The sequence below is a fragment of the Manacus candei genome, unplaced genomic scaffold, assembly GCF_025592945.1.
Source record: "Manacus candei isolate 608988 ecotype Guabito, Panama unplaced genomic scaffold, ASM2559294v1 h1tg000050l, whole genome shotgun sequence".
In the NCBI taxonomy this organism is placed as follows: Eukaryota; Metazoa; Chordata; class Aves; order Passeriformes; family Pipridae; genus Manacus; species Manacus candei.
In genome coordinates, this window is record NW_026138098.1 from 9,929,250 (window position 1) to 9,943,226 (window position 13,977).

Below are 13,977 nucleotides of genomic sequence, written 5' to 3' on the forward strand. Positions count from 1 at the left end.
AGGCCAAATGAGCACAAAGCAGTGGGAGGATATGCTCTTAGGACAGAGCAGAAAGAGGTGTATTGATGCTTCTTCAGTGTGTACATGATGCTGTGTAGATACGTTATCCTGAACCAAGACTGAGGTTCATGTGTGTGTTCAGTTGTGGGTGTAATGCACCTTTTAGCTAAGCACCCACATGCAGATATGGGAATCAACTGTGCAGCAACAGTGAGGATTTGCTTGCTCGGGTTCTTAGCTCTAGAAGGGCCTGGTCTTCCTGAACTGCTTCCACAGTGGACCTGCTTCATCCATTTTTTTCCCCACAGGATTCTCTGATACTCATGTCTATTTATTAGCATGCATGGGCTAAGCAAAATATTTTTTCTGCTCTAAGACTCTCTTTCATTTTCACCACCTTACCACTTGGTGGATCTGCATCAGGAAAGAGCAGTGCATTTTTTTCCAGTTTGAAATACTTGTCATTCCTGTGGTGGCTCATTTCTGAGTCACACCTTTTCTAATCACTATAAAAGTAACATTAATATAGCAACAAGTAATTACAAAAACCAGAATTTATTTGGCTCATGCTACAATTGAGTTTCATTCCACAGCTGTAATTAACTAGGCAATGTTTGGAGGTGTGTTGTGTCCACCACCTACCTCCCCTGTGCTAAATTTCTATTCCCTGTGTTGTTCTTACAAAGAGTAATAAAAAGTAAGCCTCAGAACTGAGACATTTCTTGATTGAATGCCATGAAGAACAGGAATTATGCCATGATGTGGTGGCATGACTTGTGCTGTTCTTGTTGAAACAACCCACAGTGGTAGCTTAAGTCTTATGATCTTAACACTGAAGGCACTCAGTGTTTCCAAAGCAAATTGCCTGCCATCTTCTTTTCAGAAAAAAATTAATTCTCTCCCACCTGTAAAACAGGTGGCTGTTAATTATCTTAAAGGTTATACTCTCCTTTTATGTGATTATAGTTGTTTTGTCATAGATCTAATGGCCTAAAGAAACTGCTTTACTTATGTCATGCTCATAATTTTCTGGTAACTGCTTTTGCTTAATAATCTTTAGTTAGTGGACAATATACCTCACAGCCAACACCTATATACACTGATTATCTGAACAGGATATAGCTGATGGTATGGGCAGAATTTCATGAACTTCTATATTGTTCCCTTTAAACTGGCATATGAAAGAGAATTGCCAATGAGTCATGTGCTATATGCAGATTGTTACTATCCAGAACGTGGTGCCAAGGAAACTGATTTATTCTCTGTTATTACTTTGTTATTCATTGAATTGTGCAATACATCAGTTGCGAACATAAATACATTGTGGAGTCCACGGATAGGAATAAATCCTGTTATGTTCAAGTACGTACGTGCTAAGTCCCTGGAACAAGGAATCAGAAGTATTCTGCAGGTTGTTTGGATTTTTCATATTCTGTTACTAGTACTTTCATGATTTGTTTTTTCATTTGGCTGCTTCATTTTTGATCTTAACTTTGAAGAAATTACATGAACAGAATATTTTGGACTTTATTCTGAAACTCACGGTGCTCCCTGAGGGCGTCTTGTGTATTTTTGAGCTCCGTGTGTCTCTGACAGTTCCATAAACTTTTGGGAGGATGTAATTTCCCCTTTACTTTCCCACCGGGATTCAGCAGCTAAGGTATGTTTGTTTGTTTTTTGTATTGGTTAAGTTTGTTAGGTGTAGAAGACAGAATGACTCTGGGGTATTATGTAGAACATATTCCTGTTTCTTGCATCTCCTTGTGTTCAGACCAGAAGCACTTGGGGAACTTCAGAGTTTTACAAAGCCCCTTTCCAGATCTGTGTGTCCAATTCAGTAAGGACTGATGCAGTGCTTAGATCTCTCCTAAGGCTCACTCATTATTTGTGCAATGGTTTCTGTAAAACAACTTTCTGATCCAATTTGAGACTACTTGTGATCAAATCCCACTACTGAATTCATAAGTCCTCAGTCAGTGCTGGTAGGGTCAATCATTTAGCAGCAGATTCTGCCAGCTGTGGTCTTGGAACAATTGAGATCTTTGGCTTCATGTTAACTTAAGGACAGTGAAAGACATCATTCCATGCAACTTTTTCTACAATCTCTAGAGGCTTTTCTCATTTTCACCGTCACTCTCTGTATTTAAGCAGTGCTGTGGGGACAGAGAACAGCCCTTGGGCACAGGCCTGCTGGGTGATCAGAGACACGGAGTATCACCCTGTGCCTTTGGCCTGCCCTTCAGCTTCTGCCTCGTATTTTTAGCTTCCAGTCTCCTTACAGGGAGAATTGTCTCTTCTTACAATATTTGTAGCACAGTCGATGGATTAGCCATTCTGCTCACCCCTCCTCTGGTCTCCAGTAAAAAGTAAATATTCAAAAGTGATTCCTTGGTTTTGATTAAGGAAGAGTTGTATTTCCTAACATTACATGACACAGCTTCTTTGTTTAAGGGAATATGTTTGAACTGGCATCTGAGCTTGGATGCCTTTGTCACACAACAGGTGCTTCAGATCACTAATCTCCTGCAGTCCAAGCTGATATTTATTCCTGTCCCATGTCAGATCCTTTTGCTTGGCATAGCAGAGCATACCATGCAACCCACAAATTGTGCTGGTGAACATATTTAATCACAGATTACCTATAATTAGCTCCATCACAGCGAGATCCCTGGAGATCCTCAGTAGGAGGATAAGGTATACTCTAAGGACAGAGGCAACCCTGCAGGGAAGATGGGAGCCCAGCTGCAAAGTTCTGCTCGAGTAGACTTGAGCTGGTTAAAGCCTTTGATGATCAATCTGGAGTTATTTATAGTTTCATATTTCAAAGTCCAGGCTTTGGCTTCCTGAGCTGTAACACTGGGTAAATACAAATATCTCAGGAGTTCATATCAGTCCTGTGCATCTAGATAAACTCTTAATTTATTTGCTTTAATACTGGACTGTCAAGGCTTGTCATCTGGGATGGAGTTTGCTATTACTAGAAGACAGTGGTTTATCTATATTTGAACTAGTCACCTTAAACAAATTTTATATTCAGTGCTGAGAAACAGAGTCCTTCAGAGCCTGTTATGAGCCATGCATCTGGATGCTTGAGGCATCTACTTTGGGATCAGAAGGACTGTGCCCTAGAAATTAATGTTTCTTTCCAGAGAGAGAGACACAAATATATATATCTAAGCTTAGCTGAATGGAGCTCACCCAGTGTGTTGGCCCTTCAGTCTAGTTCATCTTTTCCTTAGTCTCTCAGTAATCTCTCAGGACTTGGCAGGATTTAGGACAATTTTTCTAGGTTGTAGGAGGCACAGAGAAAGTAGACAAAACATTAAGTGTGGCAAATCATTTATATAACTTGTTTGGACCTGTAAGTCCACTCCAGTTTTGTGTTATTAATGCTTTTTTTCAAAAAACCTCCAAATTATCATCCCTTTTGACTGTACTAGAGCACAACTTGCTACCTTGTAGACCTTGTAGATCTCGCAGATGCCCAGGGAGACAGAATCACAGCTCCTCTTGGGCTAGACCTGGGGTTACATTGTTGTGGTCACAATATATGTAATGTTATCCCAGATGGTTAACACCTCTAGATTAAGAACCCACAATGGTTTTCTGTGTTACTATTTCAGACTTTCCCACCTGATTAGCACCGAATCTGTTTTCACTCATCAGAATATCTACTAGATATATCAGCAACTGGATTTTCCCAGGTATTAGCATATAATAATCCTATTCTTATAGAGATTTATTTAAGAAGATTAAAAACTGAACCTTATGATTTGGAGAGAGCTGTGCCTATGCCTCCACACACCCTCCCCACTCCCCAAATGATGAAACTGCATCAGGATCACTTTTATTACTTGAAAATCAAAAAGAAATGTGTGTAAGAAATAGAAGCAAGGAGACATATCTGAGGAAGAAAATAAAGGCCAAGAATATAGGAAATAAATCAAGAAGGCTAAACAGATACATATTTGGAAGAGTATAAAAAAATCAAAACGAAAATATTCCATATTGTAAAGGGAAGACAAATTCCAGTTAGAAGTTTACTACTTAACATGAAATGAAATCAAATAGCAGATGGTAAGAAAGTGAAACTATTCAGGTCTTTCACTCTGAAAGTTTGCTGTGTCTAGAAGTTTAGCAAAATTAATCCCATCTGTGTGGTAGGACCTTAAGTAAGAAAACACAAAGAACAGATTAAAGAATATTTTAAAGGTGGGATGTAGCTCTGAGCAACCCGGTCTAGTGAAAGGTGTCCCTGCCCACATCACAGGGGTTGAAACTAGATGATCTTTAAGGTCCTTCCCAACCCAGAATGTTTTATGATTCTATGATATAGAAATTACCAGAATATGTAAAAACTGCTCTAGGGTATTTAAGGAATTAGCAAAAGCAGTCACTGAATTGTTACTTATCTGTGGCAAATGTTGTGGAAAATGAAAAGACACACATCATTCTCAGCATCATTCATCATTAGATTTCCATCTCCACAAAAACAGTGAACCTACTTTTTCCTTCCTCTTGTTCATGCACGGATTTCTTTCTTATTGTCTTTTATGGTCATTACATCTTGAATCTTACTCTTTCCAAAATGAATATCTGGGGGTTGAAATGGAAATTTTGAAGGCGTATTGTGTACACTTGGACATGCTGATGTAAAAATGTGAGAACTCCTCATAGCCTTCCTTCTGCTCTGTTTGGTCTCCATGAAAAGTGCTGGTTTGAAGTATGGCACAGCAGCAGCTCCCAGCTCATCCCAGTTGCTGTCGAGAGGTGTCTGCTGGAGTGTACTGCTGTTACACTGAATGCCTGTAGGTTTTTGTTACTCCCACTGCTGTATACTTAAATTGCATGTATCTGTGTAAGCCTGCCATTAAGACAACTGAAACCATACATGCATAATGAGTTGGAAGTGAATTTCCAGTCTTGCACTTGGCTCCTGTGAGTAATACATGTGTCACAGGCCTCTTCAGCACCACTGAGGTTCCCCTCCTGAGAGGGAACTGTTCAGCTCAACACGTGTTTGAGAGTCAGGACTTAGATTTATATCTATATTATCTATTAGTGCTTTTCTGCCTCAAACTGCCCTGCATGTCTGAACTTATTGGAAATACTGTCATGTGTATGTGGAATGCTGTCTATGTAAAGAGAATGGAGAAAAGTTAGCCTGTGTTCACAGATTTGTCCATAGATTTGAAAGAGGGAAAATTGAAATGCTTTTCTGTTCAGAAATATCACTGCAGAGACCTGGGGAGATGCATTTTGGTGCATGAACTTCTATCTCAGGCAAAATCTCTCAAGACGCATTATACCACGGCAGATGTTGCAGAACATATAACCTTGCCAAAAATCCTGGCATGGAGAGGTGAATGAAGGCAGGAAGCATTCAAACTACATCTCTCCTGAAACACAGTGACATTGTTGATTTTAAATTATTCCTATTGAACTGTGAGCTCATCCTCTCTCTCCATAAGGCAGTGTTACAGCATTTCTGACCTAACATCTTCATTTTTCAGCAAGTGATTGGGACAAGCATATTTGTAGATGAAATATGAGAAGAACAACAAAAAAGTTCCTATAAAGACTAATTTTATATTATACTTGCCATCCATTCTTTCCTTAAAAAATATCCTACCAGCTCTAGCGCAAGATGTCATTAAGATCTCTGAACATCTATAATGTTAAGAACATTTTAGATTTGGTTGGATCTTACATCTCACTGCACTATATTAAGGTTAATATATTAAATTAGTCTTGAAGCTCACATTGGTCACAGCTGAAATAGTCAAGATATTCCAGCATGACGATATGAAAGGTGGAGCACATAGCTTTCCAAAGTCATCTGAATGGGTGCATTGTGTGAAACTCTAGCATTATTGCTATCAATTCCAGTCCAACTAACCTCAAATTGTCACCAGTAAAAGAATTTCTTAACTAGTTGCTGAAAATATCCTTCATTACGTTTCTGCAATGGTGCTGCTGCAGGAAGTGCCTTTGGCACCTGGAACTTGATGACACTTTTTCTTGTATGCTTTTCCCTTGGTGCCTTTATTGGTTGCAGGTTTTCTGTCATGAGGATTTTGTCTAGGTAGCTGCAACATATCCTTGTAATTTTAAAATCAAGAATAGAAAATAGAAATTCACTTAGAAAATAAAATTATTTTTAAAAAATTATCATGAAATGTGCAGCAAATAACCAGTGCCTAAGCTGATTGAGCATGAACATGTATTGGCATCAGTAAAATCCTTGAATCATAGAACAGTTTGGGTTGGAAGGGATTTTTAAAGGTCATCTAGTCTAGCTCCCAAATGATGAGAGATACAGCAATCCATTGTGTTAGAAAGATATTACTGGATGAAAAAGATTTAGATGAAACTGTAACACTACATGTTTTAATGAAGATGTCAACATATGGAACACATTACTTCTCATTGCTAGGTGTTGTCCAAACCCATTATTAATTTTGAGCAATCCAGCCTTGCTTGTTGCTGTAAAGGCTGCAGAGGTGATGACAAGGATGTGTGTTAATTTAAGTGTCAGTGGATCATATATTTCTCTCTTGCAGGACCTAGCATTCTTCAGTCTTAAGAGCATCTACAGATCACAATTAATTATCCTTCTCAACATCCTACCAGGTTGGTATTTTGCCATTTTACAGCTAAAGATAATTATAAAAATATTAATAATTTCTGACCATATGGTATCATACAGGAATTATAAAGGATTGCATAAAGAGCATTATTCCTCCACTTGTTGCAAAGCACCCTAAGGGGCATACAATGTGTTACTCCAGCAGCCAGCAATGGGTACCTACAGAAGAAGCTACCAGATGCCATCCAGCCATCAGCCTCAACTTACATCACTCATAGTAGATGTTAACATGCCTGTGTCCTACGCAGAAATCTCACTGCTGACTTCAGTAAATTAACAAGACCATATTCATATATTTATATTTTGGGCATAACGTCTTCATGCTTGTAAACAGGAATGTTTTGCTTCCAAAGCAGTTTCAGCTATTACACTGCCTTAGAGCATATTCTGATAGTTGAACTTTAAAAACTTGAAGGCATAAGTAGGTTAACAACATCTTCATTTAATAGAAATTAATTTAATTTTATGACCACATGGACAACAGGGAAAATATAGTCTTACTCAGCACTCTGTGATTAAAATGATTGACTGATATAGACATTTAGAAGCCTTGTTATGAAATATATTTATCTTGACAACCATAGTTAAAGACCATTTAAACTGCACTGAAAGAAGCTGCTACAAGTGATTTCAGCCATTGGTTCGTGTCCAGTAAAACATCCAAGATAGAGCTTCTTGAATATTTTAGCATAAATGCTTGAGAAACACTTGGATACTTCGGGAATGGGGTTAGGTGTTGATTTATATAGAAATGGTTGATAAACACCTTCTACCCATTGAGAGCATGTGAAACTTGTGCAATGATCTGTTCTGCTTCAAATTTCTGACCTGAGGTAACCCATGTAATCTGTCTACCTTATTTGAGTGTTGTAAGAACAGCTGTATGTCCTTATATATTCTGGCATCATAGTAATGGGAGCCATGTAAATGCCTCAGCAGGACAGATAAAATAGCAGAGGACAGAGATCACCTCTGGCACCTCTCCTGGGTATCTCCCCTCTACATATGAATCATGCCTCATACAGGCAGATTTTATTTGTGTCCTTATTCATGACCACATATATGTTAGGATTGCCTGGCCATGGGAAGACACTGCATATTTAGTCATATTTTTTGCATAAAAGAAAATGAAAATAGAATTAGAGGTGTCTGTACAGTGCCCAGGACACTTGCAGGCGGGGAAATAAATGGTTCCCAGGTGCCTTAGAAGGGAGCAATATGCGGAGCAGAGCAGCTTGAATTCTTTCAGAATTGCTGCCTGTTTTACAGTTATCTTTTAAGGTGTTCTTTTATTGTTATTTTTTAATTGAGGATGAGAAATCTATGATTAAAAATAAGTCTGTGGAATGATGCTTTGTAGGTACCTGTTAGTTAAAGCAACACAATTAGGATGTTGTAGATGACAGACAATTCTGGAATAACCGGTACATAGACATTTAAAAAAATTAAGAGACGAAGGCCAGAAGATAGTAAATAAATGCTTCATCACATTTTCCAGATTTTTCTGGATCCTTAGTTTGTATGCAGAGGTGTTAACTGTGCATATAGAGATAAAATGGCAGTTTGCCAATAGCAGGCAAGGAGCGAAACTAGCCTATATGACAGTATACTCGTTTCCAAAGTGTAGGTGGTGGAAACCACTTTGGAAACCTATTTCATTAAGGAAAGAATGATGTTCCTGGCCAACACAATTATAGTGTTTTCAAGCATAGCTGAATTGGATGTAACTTGTAGCAAAGTGTAACATTGAGGAAAGCACCTGGTTCAAGAAAAGAATGATTTGGTGATTAATCCCATTGATACTACTGTGGTCTAAAGGGCTTTGGCAAATGCAGTGTAGTTTTAATTAGGGAAATATTTTCTGGTAAATTGAATTGTTGCCATACAAACAAACCAGATTATTATTTTTTTCAACTGGGAATTTAAGTGAGAGAAAAGGTATGTTATCAGTATTTAAGTTATTTTCCTTATTTTTACTACTGGAAAACATGAAGTTAAACTATGATAAACTATGTGTCTTCTAAAAAGTGTTTCTGACCACACAATTATATCTGGCTATCCATGTGCATCTTGACTGAGGAAAAAATTCTGTTTCATTATGACAGTGGAAATTTGGAATAATCCCAATTTCTATAGATACAAAAGGGACCAGAATCTGTCCCATATAGTACTTTATACAGCACTTAAACTTCTGCAATGTTGAAGTACTTAAAAAGGGGTCTTGGAATGCTCCTTTTATAAAGAATGAAACTCATTTATCAAGGAACTATATCAACTTTAGATGATGTTCTGAAGGTAGTACAAAGATAATTGGATATAATTTCTTGAATTTAGAATAGATGTATCTATAGGCATGACTGCCTGAATTTAGACATACCCTGAGATGAAAGTATTGCCTGAATTAACAGTTTTAATTAAAGGGCACTAATAAACTTTGTGCACTGAGAAATGGAGTATGTTCACCCATACTAAATTTGAGAAACCTGCAGTGCTCTGGCATCATAAAGAGATATTCAGACACCAAACTCTAAGTGTCTGAACAGTGCATGTAGAACGGGATGACAGGAAGAGAGAGGCCCAAATAACCTCAGTGCACAGAAGTATCTGTTTGCTAATGACCTGTTTGTTTTAGATCAAAAGTTTATTATTGCAGTCAGTAAAGATATGAGTTGAATTGCACACATTTTGTGGCAGTGTTGGTCAAAGTTTGTACTAACAGGTTTTGAAGCATAAAAAGTTTACAATGAAAATCCACTTTGTGGATTAAGGTTACTAGCAATAGAAGTACAGAGCATCTACTGAAATGGATTTAGTACAAAAAATGTTTTCTGCAGGTAGAATTTGCTTTCTGGCACTGCTTTGATGATTACTCAAGATCCTGTCTGTGCCATGGATTTTCATCTGCTGGTGGTGTTTGCATTGTTGTGTAACTGCTTCTTAATGCCGTTACGTAAGGATGCATAGATTGCAGCTCCATGAGGTATCCTGCACAAATCACAGCTGATAGTGTAAGCATGGTTTCAAAGGTTACTCTCAGTTGAATTAATTCTACATTAATTAAATCCTCCCTGCATAAGTCAAATGCTTGATTAAGACAGAAGCGTACAGTATAAGTTCAAATAGGGTTCAGAAAGTAGGTAGCTGTTGTTGTCCTGTAATACAGTGTATAAGTTTGTGATATTCATGTCATATACCAGTGTGATGCAGCTTTCCTGGTCAGGGTGGAAGATTTGCCATTGGCTTTTGCCATGCTGTGATTTTACCCCAATGATCTCAGGTTATATAAGCTAAACCACAAATAACAAGTCGATAGAGAAGATATAATCAACATTCACAAGAGGGTTTTTTAATTTATTTTGTACAACATTTACTGTTTTAGCCCTTTTTCTTATATTTAATTTTATTTAGACTAAGTCAAGATCCATACTGAGGAAAAAGAGTCTAAAGATTTCATGGACATTGCACCAAATACAGAGTTGTGGTGGTAACCCAGGACAAGAGTTTAGCCCAGAAAGGAAGAAATTGAAGAGATTGGAGATGAGAAAACAAATCTAAGTTTAGCAAAAATGAAACAAGTCTTTAAAACTGAATCAGAAGGATTATAGACACATTGCTATTTGAAATGTGGTTAGCTATAACAACACTTACCTCTTTTCCTTCTCTAACATTAAATAAAAACCTTTCTAAATTATTCAAGTTTCCATAGCAAATCCCACAAGTTAGATTTAAGGCATTTCTTCACTGGAGGGTTTCACCAGCATACATTTTTTTCTAGTGTAGTCCTCTGAAAATGCGCATTTTGCATTGTATGGAGCCTCTTTAAATTCTGAATATCAATTAACCACAGGAATATCACACACATCTGTGGTCAGGAAACATCTTGTCCAGAATAACAGGAAAAGCAGAGAAGCAAAGAGAGTGGATTGTGCTACTGACCACAAAGTTGCAAAATGGCAAAGGGACTCTTTGCTTGTCTGTTTTTCTGCTTCTAAATTTTCTAAGTACAGATGCGGCTGACTTTTGCTCCAGATCTGCCTGACCCAGGTTTTATGAGATTTAACGAAGCCTAGATTAGAAAATAAATTATGTTTAAAAATATATTGGCACTCACTTTGAGGACTGATCAGAAGCAGATAAGATAGCGTGCTAGTGCTTGAAATTTAGTTAAAATATAGTAACTAAGATATTTTTAGCAACAAGTATTGCTTGTGTAAACAAGCTATGAAATTTTGTTCCATGTTTCATCATACCAGGTAGGATTATTGATGGTACCTCCTGGTCTATACATGCTAATGATCTACCAGAGGAGCTGAAACTGAATGAGGAATGGCCAAAAATGTCAGGATGATGCCATGATGTGGGTTAAACTTGGGGCTGATATTTGCCCCATAATCCTCTTGGAAGACTGTTCCAGAAATTACTTCTTAAGTGCATAGGGGTCCTCTCCAGTTTCCAACCTGGCCGGTGCTTCCCAACTGTGTTTTATTCATTAACTTTATAAGCACACTCTAAACTTGTGTTATGTAAGGAATGCTAAATACTAACTGTCCTCAAAAACATACCTGAAAAATGTCACAGGTGAAAATGCACAGAAAGTTCTTTTCTGAAAAAATCTCATAGGGAAACACACTCAGCTTGATTGGTGGAGCTCAGTTTGATCTCAGAGACACTGCAGTAGCACAGATAGAAAATGAGAAGAAAACTTTTTGCAAGGAAGAGTCTGAGGCAGATGCATGCCCAGTATATTCTGACCACTAAAGCAGATTTCTGAATGCACATTCAAAGTGCACTGGCCTGCTCATTATTTTTTTTGTTTCATAATATAAACATAATATTTATAATTTATATTATGATAAATATTATAATACAATAATACTATTTACAAACTGAAAAAAGGGAAAATTTAGGCTAGATATAAGGAAACAGATGTTTTCTGATGACCATGTAATTTTTCTGAAGCAGTGGCTGGTCACGTGTGAAACACCAAGCTAGTAAAATGTTCTGTTATTTTATAAAGAGGAAAGGAGAGAGCTGCAAAAACATCAGCTCTTAGAAAAAGATTATATCATTTTCATGGCCTCTGCCATTTCAAGTGAATATCCTGGAATAACTAAGCAATTTAATAGTTTAGGGTATAAAAATAAAACAATTTGTGCTCTCATGAAGGTATAAGATGATTGGGAGAGTATTAGGTTTTTGAAGCAGTGAAAAAACCTGCAACCCAATGTAAGATTTTATCATTTTATGGGTTGAATATCTGTTATTTAGTAATGGAAAAAGTATGCTTTTGCTGGATCATTTGGTATTGTTTTGGTCAAATGATCACCCATAATTTTTGATATCTAGCACTGCATTACAATTATTGGCTGGGTCTGAGGGCTCCAACAAGGATATTTTTCTGCAGTTCCAGATGCAAGAGACACATAAGTGGGAGTGGGAAAAATGCTGTTGTTTGGGAAACACACTGTGGGAAAATTGCTCAAGATGATTTGAATGTCAGAATTGGAATGTAACAAGTGGTGCAGCCAGATTAGTGGAAAGAGAAGGCCAAAAGCTAAAAGCTGCTTTTTGTCAGGGTTCTCAGTTAATTTGAAACAAAATTTATAGTTTACTTTTTGTTGATTGTGTTCACAGATAAAATTTCAGTTACATAAAGTTAATTTTCTTTGTGTATGGTAAGCTAAAGTCTTGAGAACTTTTATTTTTTAGTGAGAAAGACCTACAAAAATGAAATATATCTAGACATCTATGGGGAGGTTTAGTTCCTGCGTGCTTTTTGCAAAGCCCAAATCAGCAAATCCATTTGGTTTGCTTGAGTAAATTGGGGGGCAGGGAGTGTTGCCCTTTGGAGATGTCTCTCTGTTCATCTACAGAAGAGATAATCACATATGGGATTGGCAAATACTGGGAGTGTAAAGCCTTCATTAGAATACATGGCACTCTGTGTCAGGATCATTGCATCAGATCAGAAGAGATGCCCAGACACTTTCCTAACTCTCCCAAGGTTTTTACAAAAGACATCTCCAAAATTCTGAGAAAATTTCCCAACTAGCAGGTCTTGTGTCTTTCATGTCAATGGCATTAAGACTCCTCCAGTGTCCCACACAGCAATGCCTTGATTACAGTCCCAAATACCCAAAAACGAGGGGAGGGGTGGGATGTCATGTGATTCAACACCTGCGTCATATAAACTGTTGCAAAGATTCTTGTGCACTGGCTGAAAGAGCTATCTGTGATCCCAACTTCTAATATTTATGGTGCTTTCAATTACAAGATGTGACAAGTCCTTCTAAAGCCATCAGCTGCACAATCGAGCAGATCTGAGCAGTGAAAACTACCTCCTTTTGAGACACTGATGAAAGACTTGCCTACCACCTCATATTAATTAAGGGTTGTGTTATTCTAGAACAACTGGCAATCCCTGAAGGATGAGTCAGAGCAAATTTGGTAAGATCATGATTTTGTGATTTTTCTATGGCATGCCATTTTTTCAAAATGGTCCATAATGCCCTTAGCTCTCAGATTTCTTTATTTCTATTCCTTGGTTTCTTGTTTGGAGGGGTAGAAAGCAGTTCTGGATTCCTGGAGAGGGAGGTAGAGTAGAAAGTCTTTGTCTTCTGTGGGAAAGTTGTCAACAAGTAGAAGTTCACTGGGTTGACATAAAATAAAGTCATTAGTGAAACCTGAAATATCTGTAAATGCAAAACTAGATTTATCCTTTACACAACAGAGTCCTCCACACATACTGATTTTTAATGATTTATGAATGGATAATACCACTGTTAATACAATAGTATTTAGAGCCTATACAGTAAATTAGTTGTTTCATCTGTTGTTTTTCAGATAAAATCAACTCTTAGGTAAAATGTCAGCTTTGCAAATACCCTCAACAAAGAAAAGCAGAGAACTGAAATAACCACCCTGAAAACATGTACCCCCTGCTCACAGCAGGCACGGGGAAGCTTGCATTGTTATGGCAGATAATTGCTCAAGGCCTGAGTATGGGAGAATCTTGTTCCACATTCTGTCATTCAGTATTCCTAAATTAAAAATGCTGGCAAATTCCTTTCGATAGTTAGGATTTTCTGATTTGTATGAAATACAAGTATGTGTGTAATTTCTTGATAGATAAATGGTGAAAAGGTAAAAGTTAGTTATACTGGTTTTAACCCAGTTAGTTATACTGGTTCTTTCTCTTGGGACAAAAGCTTTTTTTTGTACTAATGTGAGTAACAAGTTCAAGGGAAAAGCCAGGAGCAGCTTGGGCTGAAATGCCCTTTTCTTTTCAAAATTATAGAGATACGATATGCTGTATTACATAGCAGAGA

The 13,977-nt window shown here is 37.5% G+C and overlaps 1 long non-coding RNA gene across 1 annotated transcript; it reads left to right on the forward strand.

The window, feature by feature from the left end:
* The first annotated feature begins 243 nt into the window (after window positions 1–243).
* On the forward strand, window positions 244–8,101 carry LOC127476707 (uncharacterized). The gene is made up of 4 exons (XR_007906713.1): window positions 244–1,660; window positions 3,624–3,704; window positions 6,564–6,633; window positions 6,710–8,101. It is a non-coding gene; the product is annotated as an uncharacterized LOC127476707 (long non-coding RNA).
* Window positions 8,102–13,977: the final 5,876 nt, after the last annotated feature.